General features: G+C 38.0%; 1 pseudogene; it reads left to right on the top strand.

The window, feature by feature from the left end:
* Positions 1-1,140: 1,140 nt before the first annotated feature.
* On the top strand, positions 1,141-7,220 carry LOC119542694 (annotated as a pseudogene).
* Positions 7,221-9,394: the final 2,174 nt, after the last annotated feature.

The raw sequence follows: 9,394 nt of genomic DNA, 5'->3' as shown, positions 1-9,394 counted from the left end.
GTCCCCAGTCACCCACAGCGCAGCGCACACCTTGTCTTCGACACGCCGCAGTGGTGGTGAGGAGTCGTTTTGACCCGGGAATGCTCCGACCAGGAACAGTCCCGTGAACTTCAGCGAGGCGAAAAGGTCATCGTGCTCGTTGTCAGGATGCCCGGGTTCTAGTTTGATTTTTACCATTTATTTGGTGGCTGTATGACTTGGGGGTCTTAACCCTGAGCCCCCTTTTCTTATCTGTAAAGTGCGGGCCTTAAAACAAGGCATTGGTTGTGAAAACGTTTTAGAAACCAAGAGCTCGCCAAATTTTGGTTGTTTTAATTACTTGCTTTGCATTCCCCAGGGCAGAGGAGAGGTGATGAACAAAAAGGATTTTGAAAACTAAGACATTCAGGAATTGTATCATTTGCTGCCAGGCGAACATTCACCTTGTATTTCCATAGCGCCTAACGCAGCATTGTATTTGGTGGAAATTAATTATGTAAATAATTCAGTTATTGGACAGTGCCTACACTATGCCAACCACTTACAGAATACATCTATCTCCTCCCTCTTACCAGAGTCCTGCAAAGTAGTTATAATTAGTCCATTTTGAGGACTCAGAAATTAGGACTCAGAAATTAAGGACTTCTTGAATAATATTACCAAGCTACTAAGTACCAGAGCCAGAAATCAGACCCAAGTCTTTATAGCTACAAGCTCACTCTGCATTATGCAGCCCTTTCCCAAAGTTTAACCATTGAAAGGAATTATCCCCAGAAATGATTCCATCCCTAAAGTAGGCTTTTTATGTGGAAATATTATGATACAGCACTGGGAGTTGTCTGTTGAGGCAGCTCTGTCCATGTCACAAAATACCACTTAGTTTCCTTTTCATTTTTTTGATTAAAATGAGCATCAAGGATAACCGTGGGAAAATAAATATTAAAACCATACTGTTGGGTGTTCTGTGGAAAGTAGGTCTTTTGCTTTGATTAGAGTTGGAACGTTTACTTGGCTTGAAACCAGATAGAGTGACCTTTCTTTTGTTTTTGTTTGTTTTTCCCTTCTATAGTTATATCCTCTCTGCTCTGTTCTCCTGTCAATGGGACTCCCTCTAATTCAGATGCCAGTTTGCCCTGGGCTGCCTTATGCTTGGCTTTGCCCATGACTTCTGTAAGAAAGTCATGAGTCTTAATACTTAGTATAAAGTCAATTAGCATTAATTTTTCCACATGTAAGGGACTAATCTTATCCTTGTTTCAGAGGAAAGTTATTTCTCTGAAACTTTCAAAGCTGTTCAAGAGAAAGACACCATGTTTTAGGGAATTTCTAAGCATTACCCAGAAATTATTCACTTCCTTTATTTCCCACCCCTGCTTCCTTGAAATGGCTTTACATTTTAATTAGTAATGAGTTCCTCACACTCTCCTTTACTCTTCCACTAACGGGAACTGATTGGGCAGTGAAGAAAACTACCTGTGGAAGCCAGTGTTCTTTGCATTGAGATCTAGCTCCAACTGCACTTTCACCTTTGGACTGATTCTGCCTCCACAAGATTGCTGCTTTTGCGTGGGAATGGAGCATGAACCATGACTTGGGAGGCCCACAGCATTGTGTAAACTGTAAGATATCAAAGAAGGGCAAGCTTGTCATCCCAGTTGGCTAAAGCTTGGCAGAGTCATGTCCTTTTGTTTCTGATTTTAGGAGGACCCATCTAATTAAATCTGTGCTAAAGTATTGTCACCTTTGGCTTGGCCAGCTAGAAAACAGGGTTTTCGTAAGTAAAAGAAAACTCTTTCCTATAACTCTAATAGTGGGTATTTAAGTCAGTCCCTCGCTGTGCCAGAGTTTTGTGAATAGGGAGAAGGTTGGTCTTAATGATTTTGAATCCTGAAATAAGAAAAGCTAATTCTCTGTGGTACAAAGTTGGCAATGATGTTTGTGTTTGGAGAATGTTTATTTGTTAAGATTTAGAGGCTCTTATTGGTTCGACTCTTTAAACTGTAGCTGGGATGTTAATTAGTCCCATTGAAAGATTATTTTGCATAACAATTTTTTTTCCCACTTATGTTTGCTCTGTTAATGTACCTATTAGTGCAAACTCCTCCCAGCTTTAATTTCTCCATTAGTAAAAGATAATCTGGTTAAAATATAATAAGCTTCCATTCACTCAGCATTTATTTGTTGACCCTACAGTGTGCCAGGCCTAGTGCTGGGGAATATAGGGCAAAAAAAAAAAAAAAAAGGTTTCTGACTATTGGGAGAAATGAGGAAGCCAGTGTTTAAAATTCCTAGTGATAAAAGCTGTGAAGATATGTAGAAGAAAGTATAAAGAAGGGACACCTAACTGGGCTGGGGTGAAGGGCAGCCAAGATAGAGAGGAAGGGTTCTCAAGGAATTGATGACAGGAGCCAGCTCTTAAAGGTTGAGAGGTGTTTGCAGGGAGAGGAGGAGAAAGGTGTTTCAGACAGAGGGGCTCTGCAAGAACAAACACAGCATGAAAGGGACATTTGAGGGACTCTAGAACAGCTTGGTTGGAGTGAAAAGTGAGTGTCAGAGTGTGAATGAAATGAAATGAGGATGTAGGTGGAGACTCCATTATAAAGAATTTTGAATACTATGGAGAGAATATTGAACTACATCCTAAAGGGAACCGCCTTTGTCAACCTTCTTTCAAAGCTTCTCCACTTTCTTTAAACTCATCATCCTGTTATTTCAGAAAGAAACTCTCAATTTCCTGCCCTTAAATTTATAAACCATATCTATCCCTCTAGATAGTATTGAAGAGAAATCCTTTCTCCACTCTCAGGTTAATTTCTCCACTTACTTTTCTCTGTTTCTCAACTTCATCCTCTCTACCTGTTCCATCCTGTAGCATTTAAATATCAAGTCTCTGACATCTTAAAAAACAAGCACTCTATTTTGACTCTATATTCCTGATTTCACCACCAAATTTTTTTGAAAAAATCATTGCATTTCTCATCCTTGTCTCAACAGTGGTGAAACCAACCAAGTTGATATTGCCTTTGTGTTGCTTTGGGTTCATGGGCTTTAAAGAATTTATTGGAGTTGAAATTTAAATAATATTAATCAACTGACTATAGTCATATATGTAAACATCGCTAAGATATTCTTAGTAAGCATATGTATTTGAGTAGAATTTAGTTCCTGGCTAGAGCTGTGGTGCTGGTGTGCGTATTTTAACTAGATACTAGACCTTCATGGTGTAAATGAAATTTCATGTAAGTTCAGATATATCTAAAATCTATTCCAATGTGCTCTCTTAATTCCTCTTTGGTTTAGCAGTTACAAAATCAAATTATATAGGACTGAAAAAATATAAACATGAACATGTAAAAAAAATCACAATATAGCATCACAATAATCAGATTTACAATGCCTAATATTACATATTTTCTCTGTTTTGCCAAATAATGTCTCCTATAATCTAGTTTTTTTTGATGGACATGATGTATGTCTGGATCATGAAAATATGCTAAGAGAATGTAGATTTTGCCAGGGTCCCTAAAAAAGATATTTTTAAGCTATTTTTAGGGTAAAATTAATTTGAAAGAATTTGAAAGTCTTTGTTGAAACTGTGAAAAGAAAAAACCTTCAGATTGTGGTTGATAGCATTCTGACACTTGGTTTTTTTAATCTAAAGAATATGGAAAATGTCAGAATCTTGTGTTAACATGTAATGGACAAAATCATTCTCTTAAAAACCAGGTAAAAGTAATTTTTAACCAGATTTACCTAATTGAATCACTCCATAAGCCATAATTTCTCAAGATCTTATGTAATTTGAAATATTGTTACATTACCTGCTTTGACTTGTCAATTTACTAGAAGCAGTTGTTGTAGCTTTCTAATCTTTGGGAAACTTTTAGATAAAACAATTTTAGATCATCAGGTTATTTATATAGTATCTATCACTTAGATGAGAGATTTCATGGCTAAGTATGTTTACTCCCTTGTTTGCATTTCTTATTCCAATCCAGTTAATTTGATTAGATGTAAAAAATCAAAGTAAAAACTAGAGAATGTGCCAAATAAATTTCTGATCTCTGAGAATTATAGCTAATGTAAGCTGCTTTGTGAAAATTACTAAATAGAGAAATTGGAAAAAAGTAATATTACATATAAACTTTCTATGCCTGTTAACTGAATACTGGTACTTGATTTCAAGTTTCTTGGAAGTATTATTCAGTTTTGTTTTAGACAGTTCTTATGCCTGTACCTATAGTAGAATTAAAATGATTTTAAAACTGTTTAACAAACTATAGAATCACAGTGTTTAACAGAATTATTATTATTCAGCATAAAGCACAAGCAGGGGGAAAATAAAGGTCATAAAACCTACAATTAGCCAACTCGTTTACTAAGACCATTTACTTTTACAGTATTTATTCAACTGGTTCAAAATTCAAAAAATACTGAGGGCATACAGTGAAAAGTCACCCTCCTGCTTCTGTCTCCCAGCTCTCTAGTTTCTCTCTCCAGAAGCAGTGTTATTGGTTTTCTATATATCGTTCCAGATATATTTGATTAATGTCTAAGCAATTATATCATCCCCTTTTTTAAATTTTTTTAATTAAATTCAGTTTTATTGAAATACATTCACTCACCATACAATCATCCATAGTATACAATCAACTGTCCACAGTATGAAAACATAGTCATGCGTTCATCACCACAATCTATCTCTGAACATTTATATCATTCCCTTTTTCACATAAATGATACTATACAATAAGCACTGTTTTGTATTTTGCCTATTTTTAAAATTTTACCGTATGTCTTGGAGAACCTTCTAAATCAATACATGAATTGCTTCCTTTTTATGGCTACATAGCATTCCACCATCTAGCCATATCATTGTTATTTAACAAGTCCCTCTAATGGTGAACATTTATGTTATTTTCCATCTTTTGCTATTACTGGAATGACCAAATTTCTTGCTTTGCTTGAGACAGTCTTAGCTTATGCCAGTTGTCTTAAATATTGATAATGCCCTTTTTCTCTTGTAAAAGTGTCCCAATTTGGGTAATACATTTTATGCTCACTCTTATCTATTACAACCATGCTGCATGAGTTAACTTGTACATACTGTCATTTTGCAGGTTCACAAATATAACTGTAGGATAAATTCCTAAAAGTAAAATTTCTGGGTCATAAGATATATGCATTTGTAATTTGGATACATGTTGCCAAATTGCCCTCCATAGTGGGCAAACCATTTTACAATCCCATCAGCAGTTTAGGAGAGTGCCTGTTTTCCTACCCTCATCTCAGTTGGTTATCATTTTTTTTTTTTAATATTTGCTATTCCAATAGATATAAAATGGCACTTATGTTGTTTTTATTGTACTTTTTAAAATTATGAGTGAGGTTTGTGAGAAATTAAGTTTAGCTTTAACACAGGGTGGGGGCAGCTCGGGGGGATGGCAGAGGGTCAAGAAGCCAAGCTGTAACCAGTGGCCAGTCCTCCTGTTTATCCACCCACTGTCCTTTCCAGGTAGAGACTCTGGGTAGAAGTTCCTAAAAAAGCTTCATAACTTGTTACCAAACTAGCTCAGACTGGCTCTGCAGTTAAAGAACAAAGGAAAGAGGGTTGGAGACTTGTTTCAAATGTTCCTTGTTTCAAATGTTTCAAGTCCACAACAGACACTTTTTTCAAATGTTTCCAATTTGTGTGGGCTGCATGTTTCAAATTTGCACAGGCTAGTTAGGCCTGTGGAGTAGAATGTAACCTCTGAAGTATCCAGCCACTGGAGAAACAGGGGAGGGACTTGCAGGTTAGGCATAGGGAATAAATACGCTGGGTCTATTGTTCTGTGCACCAACCCATCACATTTTGGTTATGCGCCCATTCTTGCAAGCTTGTGAGTAAATTCTTTTCTTCTCCACAACTGGGTGAGCGTTTATCCTTTTTTAGGAATGGTGCTTGTTTTTCACAGGTTGAACATCTTTTCTTATGTTTAAGAGCCATTTGTTTTTCCTTTTTTATGAATTGTTTATTCATATATTTTGTCCATTTTTCTGTTCAGTGTTAGACTTTTAGACTTTTGATATTGATTTGTAGGAACTCTTCATATATGTTGGAAATTAGCCCTTTGTGAAAAGAGTTGCATACAGCCATCCACCCCCACACCTGGTTTAGCATTTAATTTTTTATTTTCCTTTTTGTGGTTTTTGCCATGTAGAAATTTTTAATCTTCATGTGGTCAAATTTCTTAATTTGTGTTTCTTATTTTGGTGAATGGCATCAAATCCATTGCTCAGCTGGAAACTAATGCATAATCTTTGCTTTCTCCTGCTGCTTCATTTTTCACATCCTTTAATAGGTCTAGAATTCATCTACTTCTCCCCACTCCCATTGCTACTATTCTAGTTTTAAGTTTCTATTTTAGATCTTCCTCCCATCAGTTTCACTCACTTGAGATCTTTTCTTTATAGTGTAGCCACAAGTGATCATCAGAAATGCAAATCTGATCATGTTGTTTTAACTCACCAATGACTTCCCAAATCTAACATAATTTAAAATACAATGAAAAATGAATGGGAATAAACAAGAAATTAAAAAAAAATTAAAAATTAAAAAAATGAATGGTGAGAATTGAGAGATGAAACATGTAGTCAGCAAATGTAGATTACTCTTGACTATTGGGAAAATTAAAACAAGAATATCTAGAGAAGAACCTAGAGTTCAGGGAGGATGCTTTTGTTTGTTTTATGTGTTTGTGTGTTTTTCTTTTGTTTTGTCATTTTTAAAGATCATCATATCAATATACTGAGGAGGAAAACCAGTAGAGATGAAAAGGTTGACGATAGCAGAAGAGTATTATGTGTTAAGAATGTAGCGGGGCACTTCCTCCTTAACGCCTTCGATGCCAACCAGAACGGGGCCATCCGCTTTGAGGCCTTGTGGTCAGCCTCTCCATCTCACTGCGGGAATGGTCCATGAGAAGCTCAAGTGGGCCTTCAATCGCTATGATATCAACAAGGATGGCTTCATCACCAAGGAAGAGGTGCTGGCCTTCCTCAAGTCCATCCATGACATGGTGGGCCACCGCACCCACCCCATCCTGCGGGAGGACGTGACCCTGGAGCACGATGAGAGATTCTTCCAGAAAATGGATCGGAATCAGGATGGGGTGGTGACAAGTGATGAGTTTCTGGAGACCTGTCAGAAGAGCGAGAACATCATGAGCTCCAAGCAGCTCTTCCAGAATGTCATCTAGGACACATGTTGGGGGGCCCCTGCCTGGCCACTCCACCCTCGCCTTCAAAGAAACTCCGTCGTGACAGGAGCAGCCTCCATGAGAAACTTCTTTCTAATATATTTACAGAAAGAGGAAAAAAAGAATGTAGGGGGAAATAGTGAGGTAGAAAGCTTGAGAGTGGTAAAGTATTTGGAACAGCTGTTGTTCAGAGTAGGCGAAGGTACTAACAAAAGTTGCCTAGGAATGCTGGGAAATATCAAGAGCCAACCGAGATTAGAAGTTTTGAAGTTTAAACATCTGTACATGGAAAAAGAAAAAAATCCACTGGATCCAGATAGTTTTATGTGAGGGTTCTGTGAACTCTTCAAAGAACAGATAATCCCTGTTTTATTCGCTTTGTTCCAAGGAATAGAAAAAGAAGGAAAACTCCACAAATTGTTTTGTGAAGCTATTGTAAACTGTGAACACAAAACCAGACAAGGATGGTATAATAAAGTAAATTATTGGCCAATTTTATATAAAGACACAAAAGCAAAAGTAATAAAATATTAGAAAACTGAATCTAGCAAAGCTTTTAAATATATCTGTGACCACGTAGTGTTTATCCTAGGGATTCTAGAAAGGGTTAACATTAACATTAGAAAATAATAATTTAGTATATCAATAGATTGGAAGAGAAAGTCTATATGATCCTCCCAACCAATGCAAGAAAAGTTATTTGATGAAATTAAATATGTATTCATCTTAAAAGCTTTTAGCAGACTAGACAAATGAAGGAACATCCAAAATCTGATAAAGTTTATCAGGGAACAGGCCTGATATCACAGCTTCTGTTAAATATTTTATTGGAGGTCTTATTGTCCATCAAGACAAGAAAAATAAATAAATGGGGGACTCGGGCAAGATGGCGGCATAGAGAGGAGTGGAAGCTAAGTAGTCCCCCTGGAACAACTACAAAAAACCAGAAACAACTAGTAAATAATCCAGAATAACTGCGGGGTTGACAAATGAGACCATCCACTCATCATACACCAGCCTGAATTGTGAGGAATGCCCGAGAACACAGCATAAAATCTGTAAGTAAAACCTGCGGAACCAGGTCAGGAGACCCCATCCCCCATAGCCCGAGCTGCGGAGCCGCATGGTGCCAGAGAGAAGCTCTCTCCCAGCAAGCGAATACAACTCAGCTGAGCTCCAACTGCAGTTTTAAGTAGCGAGTGTGAACTGCTCACTACAGGTACGCAGCCCCAAAAAACAGACAGAGGCTTTGGGTGACGACTGACCTGGGAGAGCCGGAGGGTTGCCTTGGACTGGGTCTGAAGGGGACTGTCTGTTTCTTTTTTGGCTCAGTGGAGAAAGCCCCAGTCATTTTCAGTTTCCAGGGCTGTGACTCTGGGAAGGGTGGAGACACCACAAGCAGAGAGCAAGACCATTGAAATGCTAATGACCTCCACCTGAGGGGTCTGTCATCTCTAGGAGGAAAGGGGTGGGGCCCTTTCCATTCAGAACCAGACCCCAGAGCCTGGGGGAACACAGCCACACCTCCTCACACCAGTCAAGAATTATAGGCTAACAGGCATCACCTGCTGGGCAGAAAAGCACAGTGACCCGAGGCATCAAAGGGTAGAGCAATTTTCTAAGACACACCCGCAAGGAAACCAGAAACTGAATATTTCTTCCCTCTGGGACCTGAGCCTGTTCTGGTCTGGGAAAACCTGATTTGGATAACCAAGGAAACCATGCCTAGACAACAGAAAATTACAACTTACACTAAGAAAAACAAAGTTATGGCCCAGTCAAAGGAACAAACGTACACTTCAACTGAGATACAGGAATTTAAACAACGAATGCTAAATCAATTCAAAAAGTTTAGAGAAGATATTGCGAAAGAGATAGAGGCTGTAAAGGAAGCACTGGACATGTATACGGCAGAAATCAAAAGTTCAAAAAACCTACTAGTAGAATCTATGGAAATGAAAGGCACAACACAAGAGATGAAAGACACAATGGAAACATACAACAGCAGATCTCAAGAGGCAGAAGAAAACACTCAGGAACTGGAGAACAAAACACCTTAAAGCCTACACACAAAGGAGCAGATGGAGAAAAGAATGAAAAAATATGAGCAACGTCTCCGGGAACTCAAGGATGAAACAAAGTACAATAATGTACGTATCATTGGTGTCCCAGAA

Source organism: Choloepus didactylus, chromosome 8, assembly GCF_015220235.1.
Source record: "Choloepus didactylus isolate mChoDid1 chromosome 8, mChoDid1.pri, whole genome shotgun sequence".
In the NCBI taxonomy this organism is placed as follows: domain Eukaryota; kingdom Metazoa; phylum Chordata; class Mammalia; order Pilosa; family Megalonychidae; genus Choloepus; species Choloepus didactylus.
Note: the sequence above shows the minus strand (reverse complement) of the source record. Positions and strands in the feature narration are given on the sequence as shown.